The following is a 12,496-nucleotide window of genomic DNA, read 5'->3' on the forward strand; positions in this document are numbered from 1 at the left end:
CACTTCTGATATTCTAGTTTAATACTCATACCCCCATAGCCTTCCTAGCTACCATCGTGGAATTGGTGTGGTAAGGGAACTGTGGGCTACAGTTTTCAAAGCATTAAAAAAATGCCTCTGGGGGCTTCCCTGGTTGCGCAGTGGTTGAGAGTCTGCCTGTGGATGCAGGGGACGCGGGTTCATGCCCTGGTCCGGGAAGATCCCACATGCCGTGGAGCGGCTGGGCCCGTGAGCCGTGGCCACTGAGCCTGCGCGTCCAGAGCCTGTGCTCCACAACGGGAGAGGCCACAACAGTGAGAGGCCTGCGTACCACAGAAAAAATAAAAATAAAAATAAATAAATAAACGCCTCTGGTTTCTGCTGGATAGTATGGGATCTGTAGGAGGAAAAAGAAGTTTTATTGTTTTTTTGTGACATTTTTGTTTTAACAGTGATCTGATATCTACTTCTTGCTATTTTCATAGGAGCACAATGTGATAAACTTATTAAAAATAAAGTTCCAGGCTTGTTTACCCATATATTAAACTGATTGTTTGCTAGTTTCATATCTCAAAGATATCTCGAGCATAATGAAGTCCAAATCATCCAGATCATCATATAATCATCTCAACAGATGGAGGAAAAGTGTTTGACAAAATTCACCCTCCATTTATGATAAAAACTCTCAACAAAATTGGTACAGAAGGAGTATATCTCAATATAATAAAGTCTATATATGACAAGCCCAGAGCTTATATCATACTCAACAGGGAAAAGCTAAAAGCTTTTTCCTTAAGATCAGGAACAAGACAAGGGTGTTCACTTTGCCACTGGTATTGGCACTGGAAGTCCAAAGCAGTGAGATAAGAAAAATAAATAAAAGGCATCCAGTTTGGAAAGGAAGAAGTAAAACTCACTATTTGTGGATGGCATGATTTTATATTTAGAAAACCCTAAAGACTCCACCAAAAAAAAACTGTTAGAACTAATAAATCAATAAACTTGAAAGGTACAAAATCAATATACAAAAATCTATTGCATTTTTATACACTAACAGTGAACTATCAGAGATATTAATAGGGTAATCCCATTTACCGTTGCATCAGAAAGAATAAAATAGCTAGGAATAAATTTAACCAAGGAGGTGAAAGGACCTGCACACTGGTAATTATAAGATATTGACAAAAGAAATTGAAGAAGACACATGTAAATGGAAAAACATCCTGTGCTCATAGATTGGAACAATTTTTAACATATTGTTAAAATATCTATATTACCCAAAGCAATCTATAGATTCATTGCAATCCCTATCAATTCCAGTGGCATTTTTCACAGAAGTAGGGCAAACAATCCTAAAATTTTTATGGAAGGAACCACAAAAGGTCCCAGGTAGCCAAAGCAATCATGAGAAAGAGCAAAGCTGGAGGCATCACGCTCCCTGGTTTCAGAATTATATTACAAAGCTATCATAATCAAGACAGTATGGTATCAACATAAAAGCCATGTAGATCAATGGAACAGAATAGAGAGTTCAGAAATAAACCCACATGTAGATGGTATATTAATTTGCAACAAAGGAGGCAAGAATATGCAATGGGCAAAGGACAGTCTCTTTAATAAATAGTGATTGGAAAAATGGACTACTAACTTATACACAAAATTTAACTCAAAATGGATTAAAGACTTGAATTTAAGACCAGAAACCATAAAACTCCTAGAAGAAAACATAGGCAGTAATTTCCTTGACATTGCTCTTGGAGATATATTTTTGGATCTGACTCCAAAGGCAATGGCAACAAAAGCAAAAATTAAAAAATGAGCTACATCAGGGTTCCCAGCCCCCAGGCCACGGACCGTTATCAGTCCGTGGCCTGTTAGGAACCAGGCCGCACAGCAGGAGGTGAGCAGCGGGCAAGTGAGTGAAGCTTCATCTGTATTTACAGCCGTTCCCCATTGCTCGCATTACCACCTGAGCTCTGCCTCCTGTCAGCATTATGGTGAGTTGTATAATTATTTCATTACATATTACGATATAATAATAATAGAAATAAAATGCACAATGAATATAATGCGCTTGAATGTACCACTCCAGCATCCCCGGTCCATGGAAAAATAGTCTTCCACAAAACTGGCCCCTGGTGCCAAAAAGTTTGGGGACCGCTGAGCTACATCACACTGAAAAGCATATGCACAGGAAACCATTAATAAAAAGCAACCTACTGGATGGTAGAAGATATTTGCAAATCATATACCCGATAAGGACTTAATATACAACATATGTAAGGAACTCATACAACTCAATAACAAATAAAACAACCAATCTTATTAAAAAGTGGGTAGAGGGTCTGAATAGGCATTTTTCCAAAGAAGATACACAGATGACCAACCATGCGTATTAAAAGATGCTCAACATCACTAATCATCAGCGAAATGCAAATCAGAACCACAGTGTGACACATCTTATACCTGTAAGAATGACTATAATCAAAAGGACAAGAAATAAGTGTTGGTGAGGATATAGAGAATAGGGAACCTTTGTGCAGGGTTGGTGGAAATGTAAATTGGTGCAGCCACTATGGAAAACAGTATGGAGGTTCCTCAAAAAATTAAAGATAGAACTACCATATCATTCAGCAATTCCACTTCTGGGTATTTATCTGAAGAAAATGAAAACGCTAATTTGAAAAGATTCATGCACCCTTATGTTCACTGCAACCAAGATACGGAAACAACCGAAGTGTCTATCAGTGAATGAGTGGATAAATAAGATGTAGGATGTGTGTGTGTATCCACACACACAATGGAATACAATAGCCAAGATATGGAAACAACCGAAGTGTCTATCAATGAATGAGCGGATAAATAAGATGTGGGGCGTGTGTGTGTATACACGATAGAATACTAATCAGCCATAAAATGAATGAAATTTTGCCATTTGCAGCAACGTGGATGGACGTTGAGGGTTTTATGCTAAGTGAAATAAGTCAGAGAAAGACAATTACCATATGATTTTACTTACATGTGGAATTTTAAAAAGAAAACAAATGGACAAACAAAATAAAACGGAACTCATAGGTACAGAGAATGAATCTATGGTTGCCAGAGGGGAGGGGGGTTGAGGGGTGGGCAAAATGGGTGAAGGGGATCAAAAGGTACAAACTTCCATTTACGAAATAAAGTCACAGGGATGTGATGTACAGCATGGTGGCTATAGTCAGTAATGTTGCATTACAAATTTGAAAGTTGCTAAGAAAAATTTTAAAAGTTCTTATTACAAGAAAAAAGTTATTACAAGAAAAAAGGTTTATAACTTTGTATGTGACATATGGTAACTAGCCTTATTGTGGTGATAATTTCACAATGTATAGAAATGTTGAATCAATATGTTGCACACCTGAAACTAATATATGTTGATTATACTTTTAAAAAGATATCAAGCATAATGAACTAAACTCTTAATCTCCTTGTCCTCCCATTTACTAAAAAAGTCTGCTTCTTACAGTTTTCCTCATCTTAGTAAATGCATCTGCATCTGGTGCATCTGGCCAGTGATCTGGGCCCTACGTAACCCTCTCTAATTTCATTTCCTTCACTCTCCCCTTCATGTCTGTACACGCTGTTCCCTTTGCCTAGAATATCATTCCTCTCACTTCACCAATCCACTTTTTACCTAAATTCTACTCACCCTTCAGGTTTCAGCTTTAATCTTTATTTCCAGAACCACCCAGTTAATTTAGGCCCCTTTTGTAGCTTCATGACATCCTTTAATAAGAATAACAGTAATAGCTGCAGCTAACATTTAGTAAACCTTGACTGTGTACTGGTACATAATATTATCAGAAGGATTAAGTAAGTTTTTAGGGTTACACCCTGATAATTTAAAGAACTGAGTTTGAATTTAGACAATTTACCCCACACTTAACCTCTTCACTGCTCTGCCTCTTACTGTGTAGTTACTTTTGTGATTACTTGTCTTGTTCCCCTCTTGTGCTTCTAAGCTCTGTGAAGGCAGAGACTATGTCTATCTTATATTCCTAGTATCTAGTTGAACATATGCATAAGTGCATTGTCGTATTTGAGATGTAGCCTCATTTACTCAGAAAGTCTGAAAATGGATAAAATTTACAAGAATGTCACCTGGAATTCACAGATGACATTGACCATTTTACCTTCTAGAAATGAAAGTATAAATGTGTAGAAATCTATTTAGTTCATCTCGTAAATCAATTTACGGTTAGTGATTATACGTCAAGGAACCCGATCTATTTGGAGAAGATTGAATTTGAAAAAAAATTTCCCCCTGCGTTTGATTCACTAGATTTTAGAATCTAATGCTTAGAGGTTATGGGCAGTCAATTGGTGAGTTTTATTAGATATTTTAGTCACAAACTGCCATCTGTTGCTATTTTGGGGAAAACTGTCAAAGAATAGACAATAGACATACGTGTGTTATGACTTGGTATTCCAGCTTTAAAGATGCCTCTTAGGGCTTCCCTGGTGGCGCAGTGGTTGAGAGTCCACCTGCCGATGCAGGGGACACAGGTTCGTGCCCCGGTCCAGGAAGATCCCACATGCCGCAGAGCGGCTGGGCCCGTGAGCCATGGCCGCTGAGCCTGCGCGTCCGGAGCCTGTGCTCCGCAAGGGGAGAGGCCACGACAGTGAGAGGCCCGTGTACCACCAAAAAAAAAAAAAAAAAAAAGATGCCTCTTAGACGGAGATCAAAACTTAAAGTAGAATAGAATGAGTGGGAGCACTAGGGTAAAAAAGATGGGAATATTATAAAGAGCTCCTGCCTGTGTCAGGACATCACTGATAAGGGATTTCTCTTACTTTTGGAAGATTCTTGAGTATGAAGATTAAGAAAATGCTTTGAAGAAGAACTAAAACTCCATCAGAGATTCTTTTCTTGAGTCAGTTCTTTGTTTTATTGATGGGAACTCTGTTATCACAGAAAGTAATAAAAAAAAATTGTCTAGGAAGGCCATACTCATTGTTTTTAAAGCAAAATAAATGAAAGATGATGTAAACTTGGCACTTGACACGTGTTTGGAATTTGATGTGCATAGTTATTTTCTGTGGGAAAAGACTTTGAATGTTGTCTTTCCCATTGCTGATGTACACACAGCAGAAAAGCAATCATGAAATTTTTTATTTAAATGAAAAAATTTAAATCTACATTTTATATTTACGTAAAGTGTTACTAAAGTGCATAAATATGACAGTTATTTTCAGTACAGGTTTTCTTTGGTTTTTTTTTTTTTTTGAGAGGGAGGGGGTAGTTTATTCATTCTTCCCCCTTTTTTCTTCTCTTTCATCCACATTCCTGCCCTGCCAGGTCCTTCTAACCCATATTAATAACCTAGGTTATATTATTCCATATTTTTCTCCATGTTGTCATGTTCATGTACAGATGTATATAATACATTATACATACATACAAGTGTGTATGTGTTTGTATTGTGTGTTTGTGGTTTTTTGAGTGTTTCTGTACTTTAAAGTTTTCTGTCTTACTCAAGAATACCTTATGGAAATCTGTTAAATGGCAAAGCTCTGATTTATTCTTTTTAACAACTACAAAGTTGTATTAGTTGACCAGGGCTACCATAACAAAGTACCATACACTGGGTGGCTTAAACAACAGAAATTTATTTTATTACAATTCTAGAGGCTAGAAGTCCAAGATCCAGGTGCTGCCAGGGTGGATTTCTTCTGAGGCCTCTCTTCTTGGCTTATGGATAGCTATCTTCTCCCTGTGTCTTCTCCACAACCCCCAAAATAAAATATAATAAAACTCTAAAAATCACTTCATAAAAAACAATTTCAACTTTGTTTCCTTAGATATAGTACAAGAACCTTAAACTAAGGTGTTAAACTTGAATTTCTTAACCTTTCTGAAAAATATTACTCTCTTCTAGTATTTCCTAGTGAAATTAGTGGTTCTTCCTCATTGCTGTTCTCACTACCCCCCAAATAATTATCCACACTTACCTCCTCACCTCTTTTACATCTCCCACTGCTTCTACGTTGTTTCAGGCCTTCATTGTATCTTTTTACACAGCCTGCAGCATCCTTCCAACTAGTTTTGCTTTCTTCACTTTCATCTTTGTTTTAACCCATCCTTTATACTGACACCAGAGAGATTCTTCAGCAAATAGATCTAATTATGTCAATGTCTGTTTGAAACCCTTCTATCATTTTCTCCTGCCCTGATCACTTCTCAACTTCTTAGCATGACACACAAGCCTGCCCTTTGCAGTCTTAGCTTTTCCAAGGTGCAGTCTTTGATCCAACTCTTACAGTTTCCCCAATACATCATTTTGTCTTGGCCGCTATGACTCTTTAAATGTTACCTCTTTTAGTAAAAGCCCTACTTCCTTATCTGCTTCCCTGTTGCACCTTATTCATCCTTTATAATCCAGTTCAAGTGTATTTTACTTGTGAAGACTTCTGATACTCCTCACACACCATCAGCAAGGATCACTTTTTTTGATTATCATTGTACCATAAATATAACTCCATTGTAACCTCAACACTGTGTTAAGTCACTTGTTGACATGTCTAGCTCCTCTGTGAGCTGAACTCTTTGAGGGCAGATGTCATGTTCTCATTCATCTTCCTGTCCCCAGCAATGAGAGGAAATCAGGGGGGAAAAAAATGTTACATACATGGGCCTAAAGGCTAATTAACAAGCCCTAAGAAATGCAAAAATATTTTCAGTCAATTTTGTTTTTGGAAAAAATTTAAGTTCTCTGATTTGTTTTATTGTTGCTTTTAATTTTTTTTTTAAACAAAGGCTTTTTTGCTTTGATTTTTAAATAAACCTCAAAATGAGGAGAAATAAGAACCTAAAACATCATACATTGACTAATTGTAACAATGAGAAATTGATTTAACAGTCCAAATCTTTATTATTTGCTATGGTAAAGGTTTTGAGCATACCAGTTTTATTTCAAATTCTGTTATATGTTTAAATAAAAGTAGCAGATCTGGGCTCAAGATGTGACAAAGTACGATCTAGAAGTTTTCTAGTTCTTCAGAGAGCCATTAGCTAGAAAAGGCTATGAAAGATTCATCAGAATTCAACTTAGTGTTTTCTAGCAGTTTACCCAAGGGGTTCCTGAATACAGTTAGAGGACTCATGGATCAAACAGCTAGGAATTGTTATAGATCTAATCCCTTTGCTTTTCCAGATTCCATAAATCTGACAATAATAGCCACAAAGTTGCTTCTGAATTTGTTAGAAATTACTAGAGACAAAATGAACTGTCAAGACAGAAGCCGGCAGTCCTTAAGAATGTTTAAAATTCAGTGGGTGGCATCTTTAACTGAATATGATGATTATTCCTTAATTGAATATGATGATTATACCTCAAAAGAATTACAGTCATGATCATATAAAATTCTTATTCATGGCTATCATTCATTTTTAGTGAAGTTTTTGCATTTACTTAAATTACCTAAGATAAGTGCATTTAAAGAAGCATATGAAGTTTTCTGTCAGTAAACCTAAGTATAAAATACAATGTTTTTGAAAACTGCATGTAAAGGAAAACCCCCATCAACTTTAAACCCAAGTCTAAGTGCATATTATAACTGCTGTCATACACACACCCTTAGTGAATGTTAGTTGTAGATAGCTTCTAAAGGCTGTCGTAAAATTTGACAGTGTAACCTATTCTGTATAGTCTTGAATAATTTGGATCATTTGATCTATTAAATATCTTTGAGTACCATTTAGATGGAATGGAACACTTTAGGTGTAACACTCTCTCATAGAAGAGAAGTGTTTTTTTATCCTATCTGTATAAGGAAATGGAATGCTACTTCTGTCTGCTCATTAAAGAAATCTCTTAACAGCATCTTCCTTGAAAGAATAAAGAGCAAAGTCTGTATTTCAGGAATTGGTGTTGTGCTTGTCTTTAAGCATTTACCATTGTACATGTTTTTCAGTCAGAGATTTAGAAGTATTGTTTTTAGAGAATTAAAATAATTTATTAGTCTCATATGAATGAACCTTATGATTCTAATTTGACAGATTTAAGATGTGATAAAGGTTAATCTCCAGAAATTTAGGTGAACAGTTGGCATCATGCATTATTTTCTATTTAAGCCTAATTCTTTGTTTGATTTATTTACCTAATAGGTTTTATTTGGCTATTAGTAACCATCAATGAATAAAACTGTTTGAATTTGAATTTCTAAAATTTCATGTATCATACAAGGTGTCAAGCTTAACATTTTAACTATAAGTGATAAGCAGTATCACGGTTTTTGGTTTGTTTTTTTAAACCATAGCATTTCACCACTGTATTTATATACAGTTCATTTGATTCTACGTAATAAACATTGATTTTAGTTCTGACTGCCTTTATATGTTGAATGGTTTCTGCCATAAGGGTTTATTCTCCTGAAATCAACCAGACTTCTAGCATTACCACCACCCCTTTTAACTCTTAATTCTGAGAAAGAGATATTTTCTTCCTTTCTCCCCTATACCACAGAGGCTTTGAGTATTCCCTGAATGTCAGGGGTTTAGAGTGAAAAGCAAAGAGAAAATTATTCTATAAGTAGATAAACAAGGCCTTGCGTAATGGGAGCATCAATAGAGGAAATAGACAAGGGAACATGTAATCATAACTCAGTAGGACAAACCCAATAACAAAAATGTGATACCTAGTACAAGGATTAGCACAGAGCAGAGTATAAGACCCATAGAGCAGGGGCTGTTTTTTTATTAATCTCTATATATCCAGTATTTAATAGGTTCAATAAATCAGTTAAATGAATGAGATTAATTCTGCCTTAGAAAGAGACAACAAGCAAGAAAGTCTACCCAAATGACACGAGATCTGGGGTTTGAAAGTCAGATAGATAGGTGAAATGGTAAGAGAATGAATGATAGCCATGGAGAACAGTGTGAGTGAAAACTGCATGCCATGTTTCACAAACTGTGAATAGTATGAATTGCTTCAGCATAAAGTGTAAATTGAAGAGCAGTTAAAGATGGAGCTATATTAGTGAAGAATTATACAGTTTCTGTGGGTTTCTTTGAAAAACAGAGAACATTTAAAAAATATAATCTGATCAATTTACATTTTCTTGAACACTTTCTAAAATGTGTTTTGAGGTACCTAAACCACTTCCTCAAAAGGCTTGATATTTTTTAAAGTTAATTAGAATTATTGTTGATTAAATACTTTCATTCTTTTTTTATATATAAATATCTTTATTTTTTGGCTATGCTGGGTTTTCGTTGCTGGGCGTGGGCTTCCTCTAGTTGTGGCGAGCGGGGGCCACTCTTCGCTGCGGTGTGCGGGCTTCTCATTGGGGTGGCTTCTCTTGTGGTGCAGCACGGGCTCTAGGCGCACGGGCTTCAGTAGTTGTGGCACACAGGCTCAGTAGTTGTGGCTCGCCTGCTCTAGAGCGTAGGCTCAGTAGTTGTGACGCACGGGCTTAGTTGCTCTGCCGCATGTGGGATCTTCCTGGACCAGGGCTCCAACCCGTGTCCCCTGCATTGACAGGGAGATTCTTAACCACTGCACCACCAGGGAAGTCCCTAAATATTTTCATCTTAATATTTATTATCTCTAGCAATTTAGCTTTATGTCAGATTTTTAGTATATTTACAATTTTACGTAATACATGGGATCGTTTGTGTAACCAATGATCATTTTACCCCTTTTGAATGATTTTTACCTTTTCAGTTGGTAAGATTTATAGTGCTGCATTTACATTTATGACATGCTGATGTTTCTTAAAGTATGACCGCATACTTCAAGCCAAGCTTTAGGGACTTCCCGGGCAATCCAGTGGTTAAGACTCCACACTTCCACTGCAGGAGGTGTGGGCTCGATCCCTGGTTGGGGAACTAAGATCCCATATGCTGCGTGGTGCAGCCAAAAGAAAAAAAAACGAAGTTTTATATAGAAGCCCACTGTATAAATAGATACAGTTCATGGACATTCTACTCCTTATGCTGATGGAGCTACTAGGACTCCTCCAAGTTGACAGTCAGGGGTTTAGTGGAAAGGGCTTTGGCCTAGATACCAGGAGGCCCAGGTTCAGCATTACTAGTTAGCTACAGGATTGTGGGTGTCTCCTTTTTATCATGTGCTAAATAAAGGGACTGAGCGAAATGACTTCTAAAGTCTCTTTTACTTATAAAATTATGTTGTTTTATAAATCTGTAGCTATATTTTATGTGATGCTGGAGCCTTGAATAGGAATGTAACCCCACTTATAGCTACATTTTCCGGGACTACATCTTGGTGAAACCAGGGGCTGTCTGTACTGTTTTTCATTTGTGAGATATAGTTTCTCTTGTTCAACATTTATAAGTTCCTCCCCACTCCCCCACCACCTCATGTATAGTTGAGATTTTGGTAGGATAGGTGGAGATATCTAGCAAGTAATTTGGTATATGGGTCTAAAAGTCAGGAGAAAAGTCAGGACTACAGATAGATTTGGAGTCATCCATGCAGGTGATAAAAATGTGGAAGTAAATGAGATTAGTTGGGAGAGAGAACAGAAGAAGGGAGCAGACAGACAAGGAGGGACTCCACATTTGAGGGGTGAAGGAAGATATGGAACTATATAAGGAAAAAGAAACAAAGAAATAAGAAGCAGAATAGATTGTGTCACTAATAATAAGAAAAGAGAGTTTAAAAGTCGAGAGCCCTCCACCAAAAAAAAAAAAAAAACCCACCATGAAGTGTTAGGATTCACTTTTCAAGGAAGATAAGTCAACCATGAAGTTAAAGAGTATCTAAGAAAACAGTTTAAGCCAATGAGGGCATGCAATTCAATGTATAAAAATAAAACTGTTCTCAAAAGTTCCAGGGTTTTTTTTGTTTCATTTTTAAAAGTTCTTTTTAATCATGCTTAGTGTTGAAGAGGAGTCTGTTTACAAGTTTCGTTACCTACACAGATTAGTCAGAATGTGATGGCCTGGTGAATAGAAAGCTGAGAAACATGAATTCTGGGTTCTAGTCCTTACTCCATCCATTATTTTAACTGCACAACCATTCAGTCATCTAATAGGGTGAGAGATTTGTAAGCAGATCAGTTACAATCAGGTTGGTAATAGCTATACCAAAAATGACAAAAAGTACTTGGGCAGATGATTTAAGCCTTTTGGGGCTCAGTTTCTTCACCTGTAAAATAATAGTAAATTGTTTTAAACGTCATAATTAATGTAGCACCCCTCACACAGTTCTGAATTGTCATAATGTTATTTGCCTCTAAAATACTTTTCTTTAAAAAGTATTATAAGTGCATATATATGTTTATATGCATGTCTATGTACTTTTAATATATATTTTTAAATTCATTATATGGTATACTTTATAATAAAATTTCTCCGTACATTGAGGCTGTCAAACCCTCAGCTAATGAGGTGTATGTAGTAGGACAGACCATACTAAATGCTCTTGGCTAGTGAGTACTGTGTACTTTCATCCAATGAGAGCTCTGAGAGCTCTACCGTCCTTTAGAGAGTTGAGCATATTTTGAAACATGTATTGTTTGTCTCCTGAAACTGATTTTTCTGCCGTTTTTAAAGTAGGGAACAGTTTTGACCCATAGTGAGTGACAAAGGGGTGCAAGTAAAGACTATCATGCTGGTTATTAAAATGTAAATTTTACAAAAACCGGTGGCCTAAGATGCCTCCAAAGAAATGGTTGAGGAAAAGGAAGGTAAAGATTATTGGGCATTTATGAATGAGTGACCATCAAGTTATCTTCCTGAAGCATAGACAGTCTCACATTGTCAAAAGTGCCCATTTTGTGTCCTTTGATATAGGGTGACTTTGTGTTCAACAGACATTTATCAAGCTTGTATTATGTGCCATGTACAGCGCTAGATGCTGGGGTTACTTTGATGAATAAGATATATCCCAGTTACTTTGGTGAATAAGATATATCCCTCTTGGATTTTATCATTGGGTAGGAAAGGTAGAGTTAAACAAGGGACCCATAGGAGGTCAATTTTTCCCAAGCACTACGTTGACTAAGTGTTCTGACTACCACTGGTTCTTGGCAAAAACCATATAAACTGCATCTTTTATCCCCAGCTCAGCCTCTCCCTCCCTCTCTATATTCCCACACTCCAGGACACGGTTTAAGAAAAAAAATGGAAATTATGCAATTAAGTATCTGAATCTCTAGAAACATGTTAATAAGCACGTATGGTGCACGTGGCTGGGAAAAAGGTTAAGAATTCCAGACTTGGGTCATAACATTCAAATCTGTATTTGCAAGCCAGACCATGTTCTTGAATACAAACCCACACTTAAAAAAACAAAATTATGGGCTTCCCTGGTGGCACAGTGGTTGAGAGTCCACCTGCCGATGCAGGGGACACGGGTTCGTGCCCCGGTCAGGGAAGATCCCACATGCCGCAGAGCGGCTGGGCCCGTGAGCCATGGCCGCTGAGCCTGAGCGTCCGGAGCCTGTGCTCTGCAATGGGAGAGGCCACAACAGTGAGAGGCCCGCGTACCGCAAAAAAAAACCCCCAAAA

General features: G+C 37.1%; 1 protein-coding gene across 1 annotated transcript in view; it reads left to right on the top strand.

The window, feature by feature from the left end:
• SOS1 (SOS Ras/Rac guanine nucleotide exchange factor 1) overlaps window positions 1–12,496 on the top strand; it is a 151,307-nt gene that overhangs the window by 56,940 nt on the left and 81,871 nt on the right. The gene's annotated exons all lie outside the window — the stretch shown is intronic.

This window comes from Lipotes vexillifer, unplaced genomic scaffold, assembly GCF_000442215.2.
Source record: "Lipotes vexillifer unplaced genomic scaffold, Lipotes_vexillifer_v1.1 scaffold278, whole genome shotgun sequence".
Taxonomy (NCBI): domain Eukaryota; kingdom Metazoa; phylum Chordata; class Mammalia; order Artiodactyla; family Lipotidae; genus Lipotes; species Lipotes vexillifer.